We start from the raw sequence: 26388 nt of genomic DNA on the forward strand, positions 1-26388 counted from the left end.
ATCTGAGCTTTGGAGTAATATTTATATAAATGCTTTCATTATTCCATTATTAACCATTTAGTCTGTTTCCAAATCTTTAGCATTCTTAAATAACATTGTGATGAACATCTTTGCACATAAAACTTTAATTGTGTATTATTTTCTTGAATGAGATTCCCAGAAGTTGGCCAATTATGTCAGAGTCTTCATATAATATATCTTACAAAATTTCTTTCCAAAACACTTTCACCTGTTAATGTTCCCACCTGCAGGAAATTTGTGAGTAGTCTATAAAACTGCATCCTGGCCAGGACGGGATAATGTTATGAAGGAAAAAGAGGTGTTTTTTTTAGTCTGATACAACATGTTCTATGTTATTAAAAATATTAATCATACAGAAAGCCCAATAGCTGAATAAACATCAAATATATGTATGTAGTCATTTCTGGCTAATGGTTGTAAAAGAAAAATGAATAATAAATTCTATATATCATCTATTTCCTGAAAGATTGATTTGTGAATGTAAGCTGGTATTTAATTGGTCGCTTAAGTTTTTCTGGGCTTCCCTGGTAGCTCAGCTGGTAAAGAATCTGCCTGCAGTGCAAGGGACCCAGGTTCGATCCCTGGGTCAGGAAGATTCCCTGGAGAAGGAAATGGCAACCCACTCCAGTATTCTTGCCTGGAAAATCCCATGGACAGAGGAGCCTCGTCGGCTGCAATCCATGGGGTTGCTAAGAGTTGCACATGACTGAGTGACTCACACAGGTTATTAGTAAATGGAACTGTCTGCATTCCACAAAGATCCCCCCTTAAGGCCAGGAATTTAGTCTAGCTAATAATTTTTAAACCAGGGAAGCATGCATCTTACACACACAATAGTGATCTTGCATTTAACAAAGTACACATCAAGTGTTTAATTATCTATTTTGCCCAGGGACATGGGCTGTTTCTTAAAAAACAATCTACAAACCCAGTCACAAAGGAGCCCCACAGAACACCAGTAAACCCAGTAACAGAGGCTCACAAAACTAGCTTTTAAAAAGCCAAATGTTTTCTGTGTTTAAGAACTTTTAAGTAAGATGATGCTTCCAGGTGGTTTTAACTGTGTACATAACATTCTGGAGAGGACAGGCCATTGTCTGCTCATTAGTAGCCAAGCCAGCCAATTCCGTTTATGTCATTAGTATTATTGTCAGTAAAAAGCATCATAATACAGCTTTTCTTTTTTCAAACCCCATGTGGAGGCACTGAGTCAGCAGTCAGAAAAACAGCTTGACTTGCTCACAGAAAACGTCCCCATGCATTTCACAGGATACAAATGAGAAGCCCCAAGGAGTCCTTCCTCTCACCCACACCCAGAACAAAAAAGTTGAAACCAAAGCTTCAACTGAGAATCAACCAACTGCTACTTGCATCATAAAAATCCTCCTGACGATAAGTGCCACCCGTGGGGAGAAGGAAGCCCCAGGGAAAGAAAACTTCGATCCACAAAATGTCAGGCGGGCATTGGGATAAGCCACCCCAGGTCTAATAGGATGAAACAGCATTAACTCTGGCCTGATTTGTTCCAGGATCAAACAAACCTTGGATCGTCACAGACTGTAATGCCTCACTAATGAGTTAAGAGGATTTTGTTACAAAAATCATAATACTCTTCCTTTAGAGAATCCGCGCCATCAGGGTGGTAAGATCATTAAAAATAAAAAACACAATGATGATCATGAGAATAGTAACTAACACTGAACACTCAGTGTGTTTAAGTGTCATTCCAGGCACCCTGACATGCACCACTTATTTCAAATCTTTGTAACCTTGGAAAGGGTCTTTTGCCCATTTTACAGAGGAGGAAACGGAGGTCACACACTGGAAGGTTCTATACATGATGACAGAGCCTGTCCTTGCTTCAGAGGATACATACTAAGTTCTTAACTACTTCTCAAACTAAAATCAGACTAAGTTTAACTTTGCAAGGAAAATACAAAAGTGCATCCAAAAGCCACCTGCAAATACGTATAACACACTGCTGGGTTCTAAGCAACAAACTAAGGTTTTGTAAGGAATGACTTATGCCCAGGGCATCCTAACCACCAAGACAGAGGTGTGCAAAGCAGAATGTCACTGGGCCCATGGTTACCACACACCTGATTTTGTTTTCCTTCCCTATTCAAATGAACCAGAAAGAAGTCTGGTGTCCTGCACACAGCATCAGTGTGGCCCTATCAAATCTCATGTAGCAAGCCTGCTTAGAAATGATAGAAAAGCAAATAAAGGTGATAAAGTAATTTCAGTGAGGCTATGACTGAAAAAAACCTCACATGGAAACTTCTGGTTTGAGTGCCCTGAGGGATAACATAATATGGAATGAGAAATGTGTCTACCATGTGCAGCCCTGGTCAGTTTCTAGAGCCAAGATGAGTAATAAATCCTCAAATTTCTTTAAAATATTTTTCCAGTAGTCATGTACATATGTGAGCTGGACCATAAAGAAGGCTGAGCAATGAAGAATTGATGCTTTTGAATTGTGGTGTTGGAGAAGACTCTTGAGAGTCCCTTGGACTGCAAGGAGATCCAACCAGTCCATCCTAAAGGACATCAGTCCTGAATATTCATTGGAAGGACTGATGCTGAAGCTCCCTTACTTTGCCACCTGATGTGAAGAGCTGACTCAATGGAAAAGACCCTGATGCTGCGACAGGTTGAGGGCAGGAGGAGAAGGGGACGACACTGGATGAGATGGCTGGATGGCATCACCGACTCAATGGACATGAATTTGAGCAAACTCCGGGAGACAGTGAAGGACAGGGAAGCCTGGCACGCTGCAGTTCATGGGGTTGCAAAGAATTGGACACAAACTTAGTGACTGTGTGTGCTTAGTCGCTCAGTCATGTCTGACTCTTGGGACCCCACAGACTGTAACTGCCAGGCTCCTGTGTCCATGGGATTTTCCAGACAAGAATACTGGAGTGAGTTTCCATTTCCTTCTCCAGGGGATCTCCCTGACTCAGGAATCGAACCCAGGTCTCCTGCATTGCAGGCATATTCTATACTGACTGAGCTACAAGGGAAGCCCGACTTAGTGACTGGAGAACAACAACAACAACGGCACATATAATCAGTTATGGATCTATCTCTAGATATTACATCAACTGATGCAATTAAAAATATACATTTTTTTTAGAATCCACAACTATCCAGTCTATTAAAACAAGGATATACAAGTAGAAGATATAAAAAATAAAGACACCTACAGCAATGAGTTTGGGATAATGATCTAGTCTTACACCAAGAGAAAAAGTTGAGGAATGCTCTATTATCAGATCAGCATGTTTCCACCTACGAAGAGGATCAAGAAACAGTAGAAATAGCTTGAGGTGTAACACAGAACTTTCAGAGATGTGCAAACAGCAGAGATGGCCTGTGGGATATTGCATAAATAAGCACTCTCCCTCAAAGGCTGGGAGTACAGATTAACCTGAGGCCAAGGACTATGTTTTGGACACCAACAACCCCACTCCCTTGAAAAAGGCAGAAAGGCACTATGCTAAAGGTTGCCAGGTCTCCTGACTGTTCTGCCCCCAGGCCCAGATTCCAAGGGAAAGATCCCAGCGGGGGGTTGATTTCTGTCAGGAAGGTTGGTGCCCAGCTGGTCCTTCAGGATGCCATGTGTGTCACACTCTACTCCTGACCAACCTCTCAGGGGTTTAGGGTCCTGTCTAAGAACAAAACCATGCATGGAGAAAAACTACAGCACTGAAGAATCATTCGGGTATTACTCTTCAGAACAAATTCTAGATTAAGACAGCCAATACTGAGTCACAAACCAGGCACATGATACTTACATCCAAGTGTCAAACCTTATCTATTCCAGTGCCCACATCTATCACAGGAATTGAGGATAGGAGCCCCCTGTGGATTGCATAAGCGTCCCAACCATTTACATACACTCTTCTTGATGGAGTGGACTGGGAGAAACCCACAACTGTCCAGTCTATCTGGAATCACATACATGTAGAAAATTAAGACCACAAGGAACCTGGTAAAAGAGAAGCAGCACCAAAGGGACGAGCACAGAGGGGAGGAGGGAGAGATCTGGGCTGGGGCATCCAGGGAGACCTCCCCAGGGGAGTGGAGCTGGGATCCATCCTTAAAAGAGCAGTGGGAGTGGTTAGGCCAAGGGATTTAGGAAAAGGGCTTCCCTGGTAGCTCAGATGGTAATCTGCCTGCAATGCAGGAGACCCGGGTTTGATCCCTGAGTCAGGAAGATCCCCGGGAAAAGGGATATGGCAACCCACTCTAGTATTCTTGCCTGGAAAATTCCACAGACAAACCATGGGGTCGCAAAGAGTCAGACACAACTGAGTGACTAATGCTTCACCTCACTTCATGCCAAAGGAAAGACACGATCCAAGAGCAGAAGGGAAAGGAGGGCTGCCATGGACTGAGAAGGATGAAGCGGTCACATGGGCTATGATTCTGCCTTCACCTGAAAGCTGACAGCAATGATTTAAAGCATACTGAAACATGTGAACGCTCTGTAAATGTTAAAGGAATTGATTTCGGCAGAATCAGGGCAGACTTCATACAAGTGGCAAGGGGCCAGGTTACTAAGGGCTAACAAGTCAAAGACCTAGGAGGCCAAATGTGGATGGCTGTTTCAAGCTGAAGCACAGCATGCAAGGAGGCGTGGAAGGATACAGGGGTGAGCAGCGGTGCGCCTGGGCACCACCACCATCTCCGCGTGCGCTGATGCTTCCCCCTGCGCCTCACACACACCCGCCTCTCCCAGCCGCACCACCACCCCAGGCCGTGTTCTTCCATTGGCTCTCCCAGATGGCCAGTCTCAGCTATCCACCCTGTTCCCGCCGCCCCCTGCCCCCCATCTCCGCAGTGCACTAGAGCCACCAAAACCCACAGGCCCACTACTGCCTGAAGCCTTTCGGCGACTGTGCGCCTTGTTCTCTGCAGACAACCCACAACCCCTCATTTGCTTAGGGCCCCTGCATCACTGGCTCACCCCGGCTTCCAGCCCAAGGCTGCCCTCCCTGCCCTGCCCAGCCCATGGCCCGACCACACCCACCTCCCACCACCTTCTCCTTTCTGCAGGCAAGCCCTGTGCAGGGAAAGTTCCCTCTGCCTCCTGCCCCTCGTCCCCCTACCCTCACCTCTGCATAAAGGTCCTCACTCAGAGAAATCCCCCCTGACTCCTCTCCCCCAAAGCCCCAGGCTTGGTGAAGTTTCTCTGTTTACACTTGAATCACAGCCCAGATACTATCAGCCCTCGAGGGCAAGGTTCACATGGACACAGCTTGGCGCTGAGCCCATCATAGGTGGGATGGATGAGTGGTGCATGGTTGCTGGGCTGGAGAGCAGACTGGGGACAAGATGGGAAGATTTGAAAGTCCTCTGACCTTTATGTCATTGGGCAAAGACAGCCTGGTCCTGCGTGGCCTCGCTGGCAACACCGCGGTCTCCATCACTGCTCCCAGCACCAACCAGGGCAGCTGACTCAGCTTTAAGACCTTCATCAAAGGGCAGCAGCAAAAAAGGCTGGATCTGCTTTCCAATCCCCTGCTTTGGGGTGTGTGAGAAGCCCCCAAGCCAGCAGAACTGCTTCGTCACCCAGCTCGGCAGGGTGACATGGCTTCCACCTCACCGGCTCAGAAGCACGGTCTGTCCACTGGTTCACGAAGCAGGGGGGACGGTGCCCCTGGTCTGTATGCGAAAGACCGTCCCCTGCTACAGATGGGCTCTGACTCAGGGCCCCAAATTTATCCCAGTTAGAAACAGGACACTCCTGCCCCTCTTAAGGGAGGTTCCTCCCCACCCACTCCTCCCCCTGTACCCCCCTGGCAGCCAATTTGCTGGTGGCGATTACCATCACCAGATCCAGAACTTAGATGCCTGCCCCCTCCATCCCAGCGCTGCCTCCTGGGGTGTGTCTTCAGTCAGCCGTCCCACAGATACTCTTGCCGCCACATCTGCCCCTGTGGAGCCTTAATCCTGGACAATCTAACTAGCTGAACTGACATGTTCTGCTGAGATTCAGGCTTGTCAGTATGAATTCCCTGAAACTCTCTCTCTCCTTCAAATGTCAAGGTGCTTGTTACCTGCTACAGGAAGAGGAAACTCCAAACATTATGCCAAGTGAAAGAAAACAGACATCAAAGGCTACATATTGTATGATTCGCTTTATATGAAATATGCAGACTTTGTTGTTCAGTTGCACAACTGTGTCCAACTCTTTGCAACCCCATGGACTGTAGCACGCCAGGCTTCCCTGTCCTTACATCAGCTCAAACTCATGTCCATCGAGTCAGTGATGCCATCCAACCAACTCATCCTCTGTTGCCCTCTTCTCCTCCTGCCTTCAATCTGTCCCAGTATCAGGGTCTAAAGAAAGATCAGTGTTGCCCAAAGGCTGGGGGTGGGGAAGGGCAGGGCTGAGAATGGCTGATGGGCACAGGGTCTCCTCTGGGGGGTGAAAATGATTTGGGATTAGACAGAGGTGGCTGGGGTACCACAGTCTGGGTGAACTACATGCCACTGAATTGTCCACTTTAAAATGGTTAATTTCAGGGGCTTTCCTGGCTGTCCAGTAGTTAAGACTGTGCGCTTCCACTGCAGGGGGCACAATGCAGGCTTGATCCCTGATCGGGAACTGGAACTAAGATCCCGCATGCCATGCTGTGAGGTCAAAAATTTTTTTCAAAAAAGTTAACGTCCTATTATATGACTTTTGCTTCAAAAAAAAAAATTCAAATACTTAAAAAAAAAAAAAAAAAGCTATTCTTTCCCTCCCAATCCATAAAAGGAGGCCCAACATCTCCTACTTGCCTGCCTCCTTCAAGAACTGACTGCTCAACTCTGCTTCCCCCTTTATCTTCAATTTTTTAGTAGTTGATAAGCCTGTTCAAGTCTCCCCAACCTAAAATTCTTCTCTTAACTCTATTCTACCCTTGAACGTCACCTAGAACCGTCTCAAGATTTCATAAAAAGCAACAAAACACTTCTAAAAGTGACAGGTAAGATATACACAAAACTCCTATAAAAATGAATGGGCCAACTTGCAAGAAACTCTTGAGATCAAGATGGAGGCAGGCATGAGTCAGTGAAAAGCAAGCTCTCAGATTCCCTGGGAGTTGTACCCTCTGGAGAGACGGGAGCCACACAGGGCTATTTAAAGGTAAATTAAAAGTAAGTGGAAAACCTCTGTTGCATTAGCCATATTTCAAGTGCTGTAGTTACTACCTGTGACTGGTGACTACTATACTGGACAATGCAAAACACACCCCATAGAAACACCTGAGCACGTGGAAGCGAGCAGCTCACTGTGCAGTGGCACCTGAATCAAGACATCACAGAAACCGAGGGTATAAACAGCCTCAAAGAAGTCCCCAGGGTAAAGGACAGGGCAGGCGGATGTGTGTCGACAGCTCCCCAAAGCAGAACGCTGCATGGTCAGACATACAAAAAGGCCAGAAGGACCTTCTGGTAACACAAGAAAACGGTAAAGGTTAAAGGGTTAAAAAGAACAAGGTGGAGATGTGAGGATGTGATGCTTGGCCTCCCTGATGGCTCAGAGGATAAGCAAAATTGTTGTCAAAATCAATAGTATTAAAAAAAAAAAAAGTTAAGAAGTATCTATTAAACAGACATGAACAGAAAAGAAACTAGCTATTTTTAAAACTATTCCAAAAGACAGCCAATCTGAAGGTCCAAATACAATAATGTACAGATGGGAAAGAGAATGAGATTTAAAAAATAAATAAAGTGAACATCGAAAAAGGTATTTACACCACACCGAGACCTTAAGTTACTCCTTTCTGCTCTGGATTTTTATTTTAAAAACTGACAGTCCTCCAGTATGGCATCTATGCAAGCAACCAGCATTGTCAGAGGATATAAATTTACTTTGAAATATTACCCTACCTAAGGGTGGTACTTACAGACCTTCAATTGACCAAAAACAGTATACTCGATGAAGTTCACATATGAAGGTGACCTTCAGAGATCCAAAGTGATTTTAAAATCAATGTCTAATGGGATGAATGTCAACAGGTAAAACCCATATAAACAAAAGCTCTCTGAGTTTCTCAACTTTTAAAAGTACAAGTCCTAAGAACAAGAAGTCTGAGAGCTGCTGTATTAAAAACCGCATACAGAATTTCTCTTCCTCTGTAAAGTTTCATCTCTAAACTGGTATTAAAATTTGGCTTCTCAACTTAAAAGCAAAATTCCTAAATATACCTCAAAAAGCACCAGCTAGCAATAACGAATAAAACGTACAATACATATGATTTAAAGCACTCTGTGAAGTAAGTTCTTACCAATTTCCCAGTAAATCAGACTGTATATAGCAGGCTGGGCTGATTTTCATATTATCATGTGGGTGAAAAACACTGAATGTTTCTTTAGCACAATACTAACTTTCCTTTCAAAAGAAGATACTCTTCATGGAAACTCATTCACCCAAACCTAAAATTTTAAGTAATAAATAAGACCTAAGCATTCTGTGGTGAAAAGTCACATTAGGTAGTACTGCAAATAGAATGTATTAACTCGTCAGCCAGTATACAGATGCTAAAGTGCTTAAGTACTTACATATGTATCATATATATATGAGAGAAAGAGAGAGCTCAGAATCAGCATTTTTCTGCCACAACAAAATACCTTTTAAAAAACCACACTTGCCATTTGCCTATCACCTCAGGTGTCCAGTTGTCACTGGGTCTTCAGTTCTCTGATTCATGATGCTAATGGGCTCAAGGGAGCTTCATGCAGGAGGTTTCCCAGCCTACTCAAGGGAGCCTGTCTTTCCTGTCTGTGGTTCACTTTCTTCTTCCTCTAAACGGTGTGTCAGTGGCAGGTACACCCCTGACATCACCTGGGGAATGTAATTACCAACAGGAAAGCAAGGTCCCCACTGAATGGAGAAAAGCAAGTCAGCAGAGACAGACAGAATGAATATGAGTAACAGGGAGAAATTTACAGGACGCGCCCTTCTCTCCAAAATAAGACTCTGAGAGTGACATTTCAGAGCTCCAAGCATGACTGCCATTGTTATTCCTTTGACAGAGAGCAGTGCTAACAAGAGAACGAAATCCATGTGCCGCTGAACACCCAGTTGCTATAAAGGTGCATCACGCCCTCCCATCTGTCTGTGAAGAAACCCAGGGCTTTCAGACTAAAGCTCAGGGCATTCACCTCAGGTCATGGCCACAGAACAGCTATTTGCAGGTTTCTCTATAAAATGTTTTTTCTGTTTGCTTTCTGAGATTGGAATACATCAGAGAAAATGACTGCACGCCAAGCTGACCGTCTCATTAAGGGAAACAATTTGATTTCAAGAGAAAAGAAACATCATGACTGTTTTGAGGGGACAGTAGCTGAAATGTCAAGAAGGGGCACTGGGGTTGGGACAAACACGTCCTCTCCCACCTCCTGATCAACGTGGCTTAACTCTGCTGTACTTGGTTACACTTCCCGGATACTGTGGGGACTCTGTCTTACAGGCGTACCAACTGATGTGAAAGACAATGCACGAGATAGCACCCACGAGTCTTATTTAACCAAATCAACGGGCACAGGGAAGAAAGAAGAGAAAGTTTAGTTGGTTAACTTAGAATGAATGGGATCTTCATTCTAAGAATAAGAAGGAAATGATCTTATTTCCTTTTCTGGAGAATGAAATGGAACTCCTGGAAATTAAACTGACTTTCTTCACATGTGGTATATGGACATTGTGCGTGGTAACTCACTTCAGTCGTGTCTGACTCTCTGTGACCCCGTGACCTGTAGCCCGCCGGGCTCCTCTGTCCATGGGATTCTCCAGGCAAGAATACTGGAGTAGGTTGCCATGCCCTTCTCCAGGGCATCTTCCCGACCCAGGGATCGGAGCCAGGGATCAAACCTGCGTCTCTTATGTCTCCTGCACTGGCAGGTGGATTCTTTACCACTAGCACCACCGTTATTGGTCAATTCATCTTATAGGCTAAGTTAAATTTAGCACCATCTTGACTGAAAACTTGTAAATGCAAATTACATGGTGCAACTCCCACCAAGTAGAAGGTCAGTGATCAGAGAGGGAAGACGGCAGCAATTGACAGGTAAGAAGGCAATGAGTGTGGTGCTACAGGAAGACACCTCTAACGTCAATACACCTGTAACTTCAATCACTATAACCAAGTTCATTATAAAGAACAAAGGAATTCAGAAATCAAGGACTTTCAGGACGTAACCAAGTCTAAAACAAGTGTATATATAGTTCATTGGCAAATTGATATTAAAAAAGGAAAAGATGTGGAAATGTTCTAGCAAGTACCATCCATTTTCCTTGTGCTAGGACAAGCCAAGTTTCGTTTAGGCTCCATCCTCCCCAGCTCAGTAGGTGAGATCTGACAGGGTCAGGACCCGGGGTATGTGCGTGGGGGCGGGGGAAGTAACCCCGTGACCACTAGTGACAGACCAACAGGAGCCACAGAGGCTTCTGGGAAAGAGACATGCGACACAAGGTGAACGATGCAAGGGTGGTAAGATTATGTTATTTCTAGTTTTTTAAAACAATAATTTAGTATTAACTTATTTTTATCTACTAAAATTTTTTAAAGGTTCATAGAATTCAGGTGGCAGAAAAAAAAATGTAGGCAAAAAACACTAGGAAAAACTTGTTAACGTTAAGGAATGTGACCTATTAAATCCTTCAAAAGAGCTGCTGAGTTTCTTCCCCATAAAAAACTTTAGAGAAAGGGAACAGATAAGTCATGACCAATGACACCAGTCCTGGATCCCCAACTCCACACTCAAGCGCTGTTTCCACGTGCTCGTGCCACCGACATATACATGGTGCGTCTGCACCTCAGTCCCAACAAGCCAAGCCTCCCTGCCTCCTGACTCCATCCAGGTGATTCTGCTCTTGCCGTCACCTTCCAGGAACCCAGTCCTGAAAGCACGCTCCCCGCTGCATGGATCCCAGGCCAGCCCTGTGACTCCAGTCACCCTACCCCCACCCTGTCCTGTCCTATCACCTCTTTGCCAGAACCATCTCCTATGAACTCCTTGGCCTCCAGAACCTCCCCGCATCCAATCCATCCCATACATACAGCTTTCACACTGATCTCTTAAAGCACAACTCATTCACTCAGCACACACTTACTGACTGCTGTGTCAGGTAACCAACCACCACAAACTTAGTGGCTTATTGTTGTATTAGTCGCTCAGTCATGTCCAATTGTGTGACACCATGGACTGCAGCCCACCAGGCTCCTCTGTCCATGGAATTCTTCCAGGCAAGAATACTGCAGCAGGTTGCCATTCCTTTCTCCAGGGGATCTTCATGACCCAAGGATCGAACCTGGGTCTCCCGCACTGCAGGCAGATTCTTTACCGTCTGAGCCACCAAGGAAGCCCTAGAAGTTCTTTTAATAACACAAGTGTATCTTATAAGTCAGAAGTCCAAAACGGGTCTCGCTAGACTAAAATCCAGGCATGCGCATGGCTACTTTTGGAGGCTTTATGGGAGGACCCTTCTCCTGGCCTTTCCCAGCTTCTACAGGCTGCCTTCTGTCGGTCCATTCACAGTTACCTCCTCCGTCTTGAAGGCCAGCAACACTGGGCCCAGTCTCCTCACACCCCACCCTTCTCATTCTTTCCCACGTGCCTCTTCCACATTAAGGACCCTTGAGAAGTGAAAGTCGCTCAGTCATGTCCTACTCTTTGCGACCCCATGGACTATACAGTCCATGGAATTCTCTAGGCCAGAATACCAGAGTGGGTAACCTTTCTCTTCTCCAGGGGATCTTTCCAACCCAGGGATCGAACCCAGGTCTCCTGCCTTGCAGGTGGATTCTTTACCAGCTGAGCCAGGAGGGAAGCCCCTTAAGGACCCTTGGGGGTTGGTTACACTGAGCCCACCTGGATAACCTAGGACACTCTACTTCAGCTGACTGGCAGCCTTAATTCCATCTGTAGCCTTAATTCTCCACATAGTCACAAGTGATGGGAAACTGGGGCACATCTTTGAGGGACTTTATTCTGCTGACCACAAGCACCTTATACGAGGCCCTGGGCATGGCCAACATTAAACACAGGCTGCCGTCAAGCTCAAGTCAGTCCTTCAATACCAAATGTTAATTGGCTCCCAGTGCTTAAAGAGTTAAGCCTAAACCACTTAATCTTACAGGGAAGCCTTCCTTGATTTCGAAACACTCCTGAGCGACTTACTTTACCTGACCTCCCTGAAGTCCCCTAGCACTGATCTCAACCTGCAGAACTGGGAGCACCCAGCTCACCCACTTCTGCTCCACACCCACTCCAGTGCCACTCTCAGTGCCTGCACCATGTTCGCCCCAGCAGACACTCCCCACGCTCCAGCTCACACTCCACCTGCCCTCTCCGATGCCCAACAAAGCCCTGTGGCCCCAGCTGGCCATTCGGCAGGGACGCAAAGAGTTCAGGCAGACGGGTGACCCAGCACTACCATCAGCTGACTGTGCGGCCCGGGCCCGCCATCTGACCTCTCCGCCTTGCTTTCATCAGCTGTCAGGTGAAGAGCAGCCCAAACTATTTCTAAATCTGCGCCCAGTTCTAGGAAATCCTCGATCCTGAAACCCACTATCTAATCAAGGTCAGCATCATGTCAGCTGAACTATTGCACTCCCTTCTGATGGAGGGTCCCTGCCTCTGGTCTTGGCGTTGCTTCCCACTTCCCAAAAAGCATCTTTCTAGATTACTCCTCTCAAAACCAGTTAAAGGCTCTTAGGACAATGCTCAGATCCCTCAATGCGGCCTCAATTCCTCCTTTGCTTCTCCTTACAATCAGTTCCTCATGTGCTACCTGCCTCCTCCCTCACAGCCTCTGCCTGAATGCCTGCTTCCTCTCTCCAGCAGGCAGATGTCTGCTCAGTCTCCAGGCACCCTTCCCCGGACCCCTGGGTCTAATTTAGGGGGTCCCTTCCTGTCTGCGCACAGCACCCCACACTGTGCTCTCGGTGCTCATCACTATGGTATCAGTATCTGTTCCCTGGCAGTCTCTTCCACAGACTCCAACTTCCACATGGGCAGCACAGTCACTCTCATCCACCCTAGTACAGGCCGGGGGGCGGTCACCAGGATTCCGCCCAGGTCAGCAGGACTCTGAGCTGCCCACAGCCACTCAGAATCAAGATGAGATTTCTCAGTCTGTCTGCAGATTCGTGTGGCTGTATGTTTAAAGTCCTGGCTAAGGGAGACATAAGCGACACTGTCGGGGGTTGGTTTCTGGGAACGTGCCTTAAGAGAAAACAGAACTGAATCCTCGGCCCCGTCTACTCTGTCTCCTTCTCCATCCTGCTGCCTCCGAGCCCGACACACAGTGAGCTGGGAGCCTGCAGCTGGTCACCCCGTACCCTTTCCCCAGCCCTTTTGTGCAAAATACAAGTAACACCTTGTTTTGAGATGCCATTAGTGGCACCATGATTATTTTGGGATCTCTGTCACCTGCACTCAAACCTAATGCCCTACCCACAGCACCAACAGCGATCTACTGCATCAAGTTCACACCTCACCTCTCGAGCTGGGTTACAATCTGTCAGTAGGTGTACTGTCATATGTCCCTGCAGGATCCACGCACTGGAGCAGAGGGCAGCAGAGAACACAATGGGGAGTAAGTGGGTATGGTCAGTGAATCAATGACCACGTGGCAACTGAAGCAGACAGGCTCCGTCCAACCTACACGGGCTGCCTTAACCTTGGCTCAGTGTTGCTGCTGCTGCTGCTAAGTCCCTTCAGTCGTGCCCCACTCTGTGCGACCCCATAGACGGCATCCCATCAGGCTCTTCCGTCCACGGGATTCTCCAGGCAAGAATACTGGAGTGGATTGCCATTTCCTTCTCCGTGGCTCAGTGTTGAGGCCAACCAAAATTAGGTTAAAAAGAGAGTGTCAGTTTCAACCATTATTTGACCAGGAAATAGATGAGTGCATAGTCACCAGCGTGCGTTCTCTTCCTTCCTTGGGCACAGTGCCACAATAAATCCCTGGCTTATTCCACCTAAAAGCTCTACAAGGTAACATGCAAATAAGCAAGGCCCTTTAACACAGCACACTGAAACAGCATCCTCTGCTCCTGGCACACGGCGGGGGGACGTTTTGCAATTTGCTCTACTCCCTCAGCCTGGGTGGGGGAACAGCAACCCTAAGCAGGGAATCCAGCCCCCTAAGGCTGCTATCTCCTAGAGCTGGCTTCCCTGCGAGGGCTCATCTGTGCAGTGTTACAAACTCTCAAGCTTCTCAGGCTATTGAGGCATACTCACCTTCACAAAGCCATAAGCACAGATTACAGAACTGATTATACCCAAAAGGTACAGAGAGAGAAACATTCATGCAAATAATTGCCAGATACCTACCACATGCCAGACAGCACACAGGTACCAAGGATACACAGGGAACCTGGAGCAGACAGGGGAGGAAAGCCCTAGTTGTCCTCCTGATGAGAAGGAGGCTGACGCACACAGAGGTCAGCTGGCTATAACCAAGGTTACAAGAGCCGGAAGGGGTAGGAACAGCTAATTGAGTAAATAGCATCAGAGGTTCCAGGGTGTGTGAGTCTGACTTACAAGAAACAGGGCCTTTTCTGTTTAGTTGGGTTTGCTTTCGTGTGTTTTTGTCAGTGGGAAGCAATCGAGGAAGCGTCCGGACACAGATGGTGCAGAGCAGAGATGGAGCTGACGGGGCATGGGTGGGGAGATGTGGGGTGTTCAGAGTGAGAGGTGCAGGCAGGAAGTCAAGCGGGATCAAGGATGGCCCTAAGTGAAAGTAAACGAAGCTTTTCGTATGGAGTGCATGGATCCCACTGACGTGTCAGAAGATCTCCGCAGGAAGGAGCCGGGGGAAACCAGGCACCCTGCAAGGGCTGGCGTGCTATGAAAGGAGGGCGGCAGCAGACACAGCAGAACCCGAATGGACAACACTTGGCGACTGACGGATGGAGGGAAGGAGGAAGGATGTGGTTGACGGGAGAAGGACCCTGGCACTGATGGCCTGGGCAAACTGGTGACGGGGATGCGCCAGGTCATGCTGGCAGACAGGAGACAGGTTTGGAGGGCGACCAAGTGAATCAGCTGATGAGAAGTTGGAGCTTCTGATGAATCTGGAGCTCACAAGACAGAAGTGGATAAGAAACAAATGTCTGAGATGGACAGCAGGTGGGCAGGTGGATACGTGAATCTGTGGGCAAGGCAATCACCCACTGAGATTGGGTTTCCAACAGTACTTTGCAACGATTCATCTATATTTTGAATTTTGGAAGTCCTTTATAACATGCCAGTCCCATTTGCAAAACGATGGTACACTCAAGCATGGAGCTCCGTACCAGGGCCCGATGTAGGGCACCTACCATCACTCTGCATTCAGAGCCACCTTCCTCTGGGGTCCCTGCTGCTGCTGCTAAGTCGCTTCAGTCATGTCTGACTCTGTGCGACCCCACAGACGGCAGCCCACCAGGCCCCACCGTCCCTGGGATTCTCCAGGCAAGAACACTGGAGTGGGTTCCTGAGCCTCTTCCAAACCTACTATGTCTTGCGAAGCAAACAGAAAGGAGCTGCCATAACAAGCACAGTACATAAAGCATTCTCTGGGACGTGAAGTCCTGAAACACTGTACTTAAGGGGCTATTTGGAGAAGCTCTGACCTGTTTTAAGGCAACCACCTTCTTGGATGAAGCAGACTTGCAGACAATCAACGGCTGCACTGATGAGGACAGGCGATTCTCTGCAAGTCTCTAACTGGTCCCTTGAAGCCCGGCTTCAGGAGAGTGAGCTCTACTGCAACCCCATTTCTAATATACAAATCAGACTGCAATTGCAAGTGGCCGGGAGACAAACATTTAAGAGGCTTTTAAGCAACATCAGCTGCTGTGAGCAGCTGCTTGTAATTCTAAATCTGACTGCAGCCTCTTAACTGATGTGATTACTTGAATATTCAAAATAAATTATCAGGATCTCCAAGATAATTCATACAAAATATACAAATGCAGTGTTACAGCCTCAGCTGAAATGAAGAGAGAATGGAGGAACATAATTAACAAAGATAAGTTATGCACCCCCTCGAGAGAAAAGGTCTTAGATTTTAATTCAAACAGTGTAACATAAATATAGATATGACAGGAAAACACATTTCTTTTTTATATAAAAAAAATTCAATCTAAACCCCCACATTTTATAATTGTTTGGGTGTGGGGTGCGAGGGGGATGAAAAGAATAACAGGCAGAGTTAAAATGTATTTAAAAAAGAAAAAAGCCTACAATGTGGCATATTTAAAAGCAAACACAACCCAGTAATTATCTATCATCTCCTCTACAGCCAACGGTTATTTCACCACCTGGTTACATTCCATGCTAATATATAAACCACTCTGAATTTTGTGATCCTCATATTTTAGGGATTATGGTACTTAGAGCCATCATAATATTGTCAGGCCTAGTGACCCACACCCAGAAAGAAAACTAAGAAGTCCTAAAAGAGAAAGAATCCCAAGAGAACTAAAGGGGTGGGGAAGGTGTTAGTCTCAACAACCTGAACAAGCAGCCTTTAATCAGGCCTGTGTCAGAATGACCTAGATGTTTCAAAACACACACGATGTACATCTCTACCCAAGGGGAAGCAGACAATCTGGAGGTTCCCTAGAGGATGAGGGTGCCCTTCCCTCCCAGCCCACAGCCCTCAGGTTTTACATATCTTGTAGATCAAACCCAGGTGGGCCTGGGGCCAAACAAGGAAACTGATGCTGGACGCCTTCGACCAGGCTGGATGCGAACCCTGCCTCTGCCACCTGCTAGCTGGGAAGCCTTGAACAAGTCACCTAACCTTTCTGTGCCTTAGTTTCCTCATCTGTAAAACTGGGGGTACCGATTTCATGGGGGAGCCTTGGTGGTGAAGCACCTTAGAAAAGTACCTAACATGTAGTATATGTAGCACCCACAGATAGGCCTCATCCTCTTCATAAGTCCCGAAGTATTACACTGCCCAACTGCAGCATCGTTTATTCTTCGGAAGAACATCACTCAGCTGACTCAATCTTCTATTATAAACAATGCTTCAGTGAACATTCTAGTCAATAGAGAGATTTTTTTTTAATGATGCTCATCAAATTCAGTCAGTCCCCTACTTAACTTTTAGGTATAATACTGATAGTCTCAACAGCCCCTCCACCCCAAACTAGGCACAGAAGTCTCAAAGAGGTGGAGTGATTGGCCCACCAATGCCTGTCCAGCTCTCAGGGCAGAGCTGGACCCCTGGTTCCCTGCAGCTGCTAACCTGAAAGGCCTCTTCTCCAGTCCCCTTCCTACTGGTTTGCTAACTTTTAAAAGCATGTAGTAGATACTTTTTGGAGAAGGCAATGGCACCCCACTCCAGTACTCTTGCCTGGAAGATCCCATGGATGGAGGAGCCTGGTAGGCTGCAGACCATGGGGTCGCTAAGAGTCGAACATGACTGAGCGACTTCACTTTCACTTTTCACTTTCATGCATTGGAGAAGGAAATGGCAACCCACTCCAGTGTTCTGCCTGGAGCTGCGGTCTATGGGGTTGCACAGAGTCGAACATGACTGAAGCGACTTAGCAGCAGCAGCAGCAGCAGTAGATACTTTTAATAAATGCACTTTAGATCCATAGTAAACATTTGGAAGTTTTGTAACAGGTAAACTCAAACTTTCACAGAGGTACATATCAGCTCAAAAACAGGGTAGATACAAGTGTCAACAGCCCCTATAAATATTCAGGTAATGTACTTTTTCTGCCAAAGCCTGAAGCAGAGGTACCCTAAATACTATCCCCAAGGGACATCAGCACATGGCGAAACTTCCCAGCGAAGCAAATGAATAATTATTGAATTTGGTGTCATGAGAACGATTCTTTGGGGAAGGAGAAATTGACAACAATTACTCTGTAGGAGCATGTGCTGTGCCAAGACAAAAGGAACAGGTACTTCAGGGTTCAGGATAACTCAGATAAGATAAGAACCGGAGTGGCCAACTCTGCAGTGTGGCTCTAATTAGGTCTGTTTAGTATGCACGCCGGAGAAGGCAATGGCAACCCATTCCAGTACTCTTGCCTGGAAAATTCCATGGACGGAGGGGCCTGGTAGGCTGCAGTCCATGGGGTCGCTAGGAGTCAGATACGACTGAGCGACTTCACTTTCACTTTTCACTTTCATGCATTGGAGAAGGAAATGGCAACCCACTCCAGTGTTCTTTCCTGGAGAATCCCAGAGACGGGGAGCCTGATGGGCTGCCATCTATGGGGTTGCACAGAGTCAGATACGACTGAACCGACTTAGCAGCAGCAGCAGTATGCACGTATCAGAGGTTAGCTCTGACAGGGTGAAACTGTTGACAACGGGGGAAGAACTGTAACATAGAGATGGAACCTGTAACCAGCATGTGCTCACAAGAGGGCGTGAATTAGTATCAGGATTGTCATTTGAAGCTGCAGTTGTTTCAAGAAAATGGTTATTCTAATCAGAGAAAGCATGAGAGTCCCAACACTAGAAATCTTAAGTGAAAAACTATTCTCTAAACCCCAGTCATTAAGAAGACATCAAACAAAAGGTAATGAAGTCTAACAAGATACAAGGAACACTGGGGTTATCACACATCACTGCGCTCAACTAGGACCAGAAGGGGAGCGGGCAGGGAGGACAGGATTCAGTCTTCCTAAAAGCTCAGCAAGTACGACTATTTTCAATCCAGGGGCCACACAATTTTAAAAGCAAATGTATTTGAGTCAAATAAAAGTATCCTCATGGAGGAAACATGTCAGAAGGAACCAAGCGGCTTGGTAATGGTAACGTTTATGGGTTGAAATCAGGGTGGGGTGGGAAGGCGATTCTATGACACAAACCCCAATATGAGGAGGGTCTACCTTTCTGAACAACTAACTCTGCTAGGCCGGAGTAATTCCAGCGGTTATGTTTAACTTCTTAAAGAGAAAACTGTAATTTCCATTCCTGATTTCTGACATCTACCTTTCAAAGACCTAAAGGATTTCAACTTTGATTCTCTATCCCTGATCAAACAGAAGCAAAGGATTTGCTCTCTGCAAAAGCGAACATAAAAAATTTTCGTTCTGAAAGGATCCTGAAATTCACCTTGGTATAACTGTTTAGTTTTAAAGGACCAACGCCCAGAGTTGATTTAAGGTTGAAGGCAGGTTTAGGATAACAAACCAGGGCGGCCGGGTTCCATACAAGGACAAGGCACCCTACCCTAACCACTGTACCTTCCAAACCTCTCAGATTACTTCCGTTTCAATAAACAAAGGAATATGCATGTGCTTTACTATAATCCCGTATTACAAGGCAATGTTTATTTTATGTGAGTTTAGGTAATTCAGTGGATGAGAGGACCCAGAGGCCTTGGTTCTTACTCTGCCAGCAACTGACTCCATGAGCTCACCAGTACTGAGACTTTCCTTTTCTCATCCACAAGCACCCTGATTTCAGTAATATTAAAACAGGAAAGAGGGCTCGTGTGATTTTACCATGCCACTGATTACAAGATGCATCACTACCCAGGTATGTTAAAACGTGAAAAACTGCCTGAAAATGGATGAAATGTGGTGGAAACACATCTTTCTAATGTGGCAGACAAACACTGGCTGCAAAGAGGAATGGGGACCAGAGCGGGAGAAAGAGCCTGTCTGGATGGATCATGGGCCCTTGAGATGTTTCCAATGGAGAACAAAGCCTCCTCTCCCTCCCTCTATGACGCTGCAGTTCTTCTAACCCCCACGCCCGAGAGCACCCTTCCTCTTGCTGGCCCTCAATCCGGCTGGTCTTCAAGTTGCGTAGATCTTCTCCTAGAGACATTCTCAAATGATTAGCTCACTCCAGTGTGTGCTCGTGGCCGTGGCTCCTGGTGAGGCCTCACCACTGCCTGGCCTACTCCAACAGCCTCCCAGTCCACCCTCATATCCCCCATGTCCATCCTCACCAATCCACCCCACGCACTCTGACAATACTCATGTCCTTGCAGCACAACATTCAGGATACACTCCTTCCAGTCCAAAAGCCTCAGTGGTCTTGTGACAACATCTCAGGAAAGACAATAGGCTAGGAGGTCAAGACCACCCAGGCTAGAATGCTTTGTGACCTTGGGCAAGCGTCTAAACTTCTGAGCCTCCATTTCCTCACTTGTAAAGTGGGAATGCTTAGAGTACCAACTAATAGTACTTGAGAAAAATCCATGTAAGAGCTCAATGCAGAGTCTGACACGTAGTAATAGTTTAATAAAAGTTAGCCCTTATTATCAACAACTTGTCTTACTAACCTTTCTTCCCACTTCTGCCTGTCAGCTTCATGCATCTGGGCTACTTGCTTTAATGCCCAATGATGCACTTGTCGGCTCTCTAAACTTTCTCTCCAAGAATGCCTGTTCTCTGTGCACCTGTAAGATTCCTCTATGATGGGTAAGGTGAAATTCAAATGTGGATTCCGTTCTGTTTCATTTAATTCAATCCTCTCTTTGATGGGGCCTGACATCCTTGGTGGCCCTTATAGCCAATACTGGCACACCCCTATATCCACAGAGACTTACCCTGAAGGTGTAGTTTAGCAGCCAGGTAGGTGTGGTGAAACTTAAATGCACTTCCTCAGTTTGGGATAGGTCCCAGGATATCAGATTTCCACTCTTCTAGTTATTACTTCAAGTAACCAAGGCCTAAATCAAGGCCAAGGACCCTCTCTGGAAGGTGGCCACAGTTCCCATATGTGAATATGGTAATAGGGGGTCTAGACTGGAACTGGCAGTCATCTTGCAAGATCAGCCTATGGACCTAACAAACATCTGGGAAGACTTCAGAGAAACAGAACATAAGTTCTGCCTTTGGGACTTTTCAGGTCAGGTGGTCATTTAAGTCCATCTGGCACTGGGTTCTCTGTCTCTTGCACAGAAAGCATCCTAACCAGCTGGGCAATGTGAGGCGCTGATGACCTGGCAAGCTCTGCCATAAACCTTTCCCAGATACAGTGAGAAAAGCCCCCTCTCAGAAATCTGCTTCTGATCCCCTTCTAGTATAAGGTGCAGATTAAGTACAGGTGTAAAAGGATTAAAGTATAAGCTACTTCAGAAACTGTGTTGTTCAGCTTTGTATACAACCCCAAGACACACACACAGCACACACTCAGTAGCTGACAAGCCAATAAACTGATAGAAAGAGTGAATCAAATGTGGGCTAAAAGGAAGGAACAGACTTTACAGATGTGAAAGATGGCGAACTGTTAATCTTGGATGGCTTGAAGATGGACCTTTATTCATGAGGTTAGATTTTTAAGTTACAGAGTAACAGAGTTACATAAAGGGCAGAGCCCACTGAACAAATCCGAGCAGCACAAGGACAGAGGACGGGGCAGGTAAGTTGCAGGAGACAGATCTACATGATTTGGACAAGTCACCTGGCATCTCTAGGCCTCAGTTCTCAATTCTTTATAAAAGAGGTAGGGGATATAACTTCCCACAGGGTGGATGTAAGAATTATCTATGGAAAGCAACTATTAACAGGAAGGTGCCCACATCAGTAATACCTGAAACTGAATGTATGCAAAGACAAACCCACTGGGTAACTAATGGAAACAGTAACTGTTCCCATCAGTAACAGAAGAGTTGGTAGGCACAGAGGAGGGCTTAAAAATAATTAGAAGTTTTCTTAGGGGAGAGGGACAGGATGTGGCCGAGTAAGGGGCTGAGTAAAAAGTAAAACCATCATTCATACTCTCTACTATCTACTTAGGCATCAAAGTCACCCTAAAAGATGGTAAACAGCTTTGCCGTGATTTCTGTAATTCAAGTTGGAAATAAGACACCCAAGGACTGATACTCACTTCTACAAACAGGAGGACAATCAACAGTTATGCTGAGAGAAAACGAGGAGGTAGTGGCAAAGAGATCCTTGCAAACACCCCCAAATTAAGAATTCTGACACCACTCCCCCCAAAGAAAAAGCTCAGTAGATCCCAGGCAAAGAGATAACTCACCTCATTTTCAAAAACAGCTTTGTTGGAATACTGGAATTAGTGTCTGTGAAAACCTAATTTTAAATATTTTCCCAGTTATTTGAGATTCTCCAGCTTTATTCCTGGCCACATCCCCTAAACCTCACTTCCCTTCCCCAAGAAGAAAAATAAGTGAAGAAGAAACATTTATCAAACCACTATTTGGCAAGCCCCCATGCTGGGCACTTTCAGCTGTATTATCTCATGGAATCCCTAGCAATTCTGGAACATGAAACCCTGAACAGAAATGATTTCGAAATTGAGTCAAGAAGCTGAGGACAGAGTCTGAAGCAATGTACTTCTCTTGAAAAAAAATCTGACCGTCAAATTTTAATACACTTTCTACTTTCACTTTCAGCTAAGTTCTATTCTATATTCTGTAAAACTAGCCATCAGTAACCATCAATAACATTTCTCCTTTTGTCTTCAGTTAGAAACAAAAAAGAAATGCGAAAAAGAGAATCTGTCCAGAAAAACTTCCTGTCAATGAGAAGTTATAATCTAGGGTAAGAATGCAAAAGGGACATGAATGACTTTTCTCTTCCAAGTACTGAGCTTTCCCTGGAGAATCCCAGGCAGCATCCAAGCGGACTGAAACAGTGATGCGCTTGTCCCCTCACCGCGGATGCAAAGTTAAACTGTTCATCCACAGCCACCGAACGCCAAACCGGTTGTGTCCGTATCTCTAGATTCTGCCCCAGTGTTGTTGGCTGAGAGGTGCAAGCAAAACAAGCGCACCCAACAGGTTATCTACTGAGTGGTTAGGGAAACAAGTTACAAAACCTAACAAGGAACACGAGCTCTTCCGTGCCACCCTATAAAGAAAGCACTTCCTGCCACCGGTCCCGCTATTAAAGAATTAAGGCTCCCCACCACTCTCCCGTCGCAACCCTAGGTTCCGCAGCCCAGTTCGTAGGTCATGCACTGGATTCTTCCATTCGGGACTCCCCACCCCCACCCCAAAGTGGGCCAAGTGCATTATCCACATTTGCAATCAAGAAGCCAAGAGCTGAGCTCAACTACAGTCGTGAGCAGGGGAAACCATCACCCTAAAAGTGCAAGGGCACGGAACGGTTGGTGGCAAGACACAGTTCTGAAGAACAAGTCTTGCTCCAGGCACGACTCCCACCACCCCGAGGCGGGCTTGCGAACGCTGGGGTAGGGTGGGGGGCGAGTCTTATCTGCGTTTAAACTGTAAAAGAGGACTTTTCCTTGCTACTCACAGCAGACACGACCCGGCTGCGAGCCGCTCCAGCCCGCGACCCCACCGCCCTTGCGCCCCGATTCCCTCAAGAGTAGCCCAGGTGGTTCCCGAGTCTCCGCCCCCGCGCTTCCCCACCGGCCTCATCCTCTCCGAGGACCCCTGGCTACAGTTATCTGGTTTTAATAAAAACCGAAGTGTTCCCAGGCTAGCGGGCTCGCCTCCGGGGCGGGGGCAGAGGCGGGAGGGCAAGAGAAAAAACGAAAGGCCCGAGGGGACCGACCCGCGCTGCGACCTCCTGGCCCCGCCGTGGTCCTCCCGGCTCACGCGGGTTTTGTTCTCCGAGGAAGCGCGATCGCTCTCGGGCTCTTCCCTGAATCTCCGGCCGCGCGTTCATCTAACCCGGGCGGGTGAACTCGAGCTCAGAGCCCACCCGCCCTGCCTCCCGTAGGCGAGCCAGGTGCGTTCCCGCCGCGCCAGTCAGTGGGCACACCGTCTACCGGCGGCTTCCACCGCTAAACAGGTGAGACAGCATCTCGCAGAAACGGCCGGGGCGCCTGCCGTCGCGCCCTGAGACCCGGGTCCGGCGGGCTCCTTCGCCACGCGGGCGCAGCGCGGGCCGGGCCGGCAGTCGCTCGTGCGCTCCGGGTTCAGAACCCAACAGCGGGGTCGCATCCCTGGGTCCCGGCTGCGCGCCGGCGCGGGTGTCATGGCCGAGCGGCGGCCAGCCAAAGTTTTCCGGAGCCGCCCGCTTACCTCTTAGGCCGAGCGCAGCGGCGGCTCGGAGAAGCGGCTAGGCGGAGGTGGCGGCGGAGCCCCGGGACCAGCCGAGCCAGGAGGAGGCTGGAGGGAGGTACCGGCCAGCAGGAGCAGCCGCGATGAGAAGAGGAAGGCGCCGGGTATCTACAATCAGAACGTGGGCTGACCGTGACGTCACAATGGCGCGGCCAGCCAATCGCCGTCCGGAGGCCGAATCTAGCGCTATGATGTCATGCGGCCCGGGAGCCAATCGTGAAACAATAGAACTTTCGTGATTGTAAATTCCAGAATCCGATGCAGTGGAGAGCAGTGGTCCGGGTTGGTCCCCTCTCGTTCACGTGTCTCTGGACAATTTTATCCGCTTTCTTCCTAATAAGCCTGCGTGGAACGCAGAGCCTGCGCAATAGCACCGGTGAAGTTCCCGATGCCCTGAACTCTGTTTCTCTCAGTGCCAGGCCTGGCAGGGTTGTGTGGCTGCGTTTGGACGGCAGACGCCCACTGTGGTGCTGTCTCCTCGCGGGCTCTGGAAGGGAGCCAGTTCTTGGTTTTAGATGAAAGGGTTAAATGCCTACGGACGTACTAGAGCTAACGAAATAGGGCAGCAACAACAACAAAAAAAGCGCTGGAAACTGGTGCTGCACTTAACTCCCTGTTGGTAGATTTACCGTGATTTTTCTTAGGGATTCTGATTTTCCCTTAGTGATCACTGCCAACTCCATTTCTCCTCAAGACTTTTTGTAGGAAATAAGGTGAGGGAGTAAGTGACATCTTTTCAACTAGACAAATACAAGCACATAAGACAAAGTGCTTTGTGTTTGGGGCATGAGTAGATCCTTGCTGTTTTTAATTGATATTTGGATAATTTAAGGCCTTCATCATCCTAGTATCCTATACTTTCTTCATGTCAGGTCTCAGAAATTAAACCTTTCTCCCAGTGCACTCTAATTGTATTTCTGTTACCCAAAGCCCATGGATCCGACATAGCCAACTATTTAATGCAGGCAAATTTATCTTACATACTTTTTATCACGTGCCAGGTGTGTTCCAGGCACTGAGCCATTGCCCATTGCCTTAAGAATTAAGATGTTGAAACTATACACAAATTAGATAATGTAAACATACACAAATAACTAAGATTTTTTAATATCTGATTGCCATCCTACTCCACAAACACTGACTGCAGTTTGCAATATTATGCTTGGTGTAAAAAACTGCAAGAATTCCCTCCCCAAGTAAAATGATACAGTCAGGAGACAGCTACTGTACAGAACGGTAAACTGCTTTGACAGAAGCCAAGATACATAAATTGATGAATCACTTTCTGTCAAGGGGCATGTGAAAAAGCATCTGTCAGAGGCATAGAAGAGTTGAGCAAAGATGAATCCCTTACTCTTCATTCTTCTGCTGGAAGTTCAAGGCCAGAGCTGGTTCAACTCTCTGTCATCCTATCCAAATCTATCTTTCCAGGTTTTAAAATTTTCAAATGTAACTTGCTATTCCAAAAATCTCAAGTTTTATACCACACAGAATTGTTTTTATTGTGTTTACCTATCAATAAAATGTTTTAAACCCATACTATCAAAATATCTGTTGTTGATTAGTCGTTCAGTGTCCAACTCTTTGAGACCTCATGAACTGTAGCCTGCGCAGCTCCTCTGTCCATGGAATTCTCCAGGCAAGAATACTGGAGTGGGTTGCCATTTCCTTCTCCAGGGGATCTTCCTGACCTAGGAATCGAACCCAGGACTCCTGTATTGCAGGCAGATACTTTATTATCTGAGCCACCAAATCTGTATTTATTTTTAATTATGGACTTATATGGGCTTCCCAGGTGGTGCTAGTGGTAAAGAATCCACCTGCCAATGCAGGAGACATAAGAGGCCTGAGTTTGATCTGTGAGTTGGAAAGATTCCCTTGGAGGAGGGCATGGCAACCCACTCCAGTATTATTGCCTGGAGAATCCCATGGACAGAGGAGCCTGATGTGCTTACAGTCCATAGGGTCACACCGAGTCAGACACGGCTGGAGAGACTTAGCACGCATGCACATGAACTTATATAACCATTGTCATACATTAAATATTAAATATTTTTTCTCATTTTAAGACAAAAGTAAATATAAAGTTTATTTTATTCCTATCTCCCAAAGGATGTCTTTTCACATGCTCTTGACAGACATGCCTTAGTTACTATCTGTGTATCTTGGTTTCCATTAGGGCATTTTTCACTCTGCATTGTAGCTTCCTGATTGTCACATCTTGTTCAGTCTGTGGGGTGCTTGTTCCTCCACTTTCAAGACCCCTACTTTAGACTGTAAAGTCTATTGGAAGGGAGTTTCCTATGTGTTGAATTTTGATCATTATTTTTTCTTAGATATTACTACAGTCCTGATATATAATAAGAGCTTAGTAAATATGTTTTTAATAAGTA

General features: G+C 46.7%; 1 protein-coding gene across 3 annotated transcripts in view; it reads right to left on the reverse strand.

The window, feature by feature from the left end:
- ELOVL5 (ELOVL fatty acid elongase 5) overlaps positions 1-24129 on the reverse strand; it is a 73740-nt gene extending 49611 nt beyond the window's left edge. Inside the window, exon 1 of one of the 3 annotated variants that reach the window (XM_086370774.1) lies at positions 23957-24129. The gene's annotated coding sequence lies outside the window, so the exon portion shown is untranslated. Of the gene's footprint in view, positions 1-14358; positions 14496-15641; positions 15778-23956 lie in introns of those variants that run through there. The other 2 variants (XM_086370775.1, XM_086370773.1) reach the window with 2 other exon arrangements.
- Between the last annotated feature and the right edge of the window lie 2259 nt (positions 24130-26388).

This window comes from Bos grunniens, chromosome 23 (genome assembly GCF_055505025.1).
Source record: "Bos grunniens cultivar Pamir isolate PY7600 chromosome 23, Bosgru_T2T1.0, whole genome shotgun sequence".
In the NCBI taxonomy this organism is placed as follows: Eukaryota; Metazoa; Chordata; class Mammalia; order Artiodactyla; family Bovidae; genus Bos; species Bos grunniens.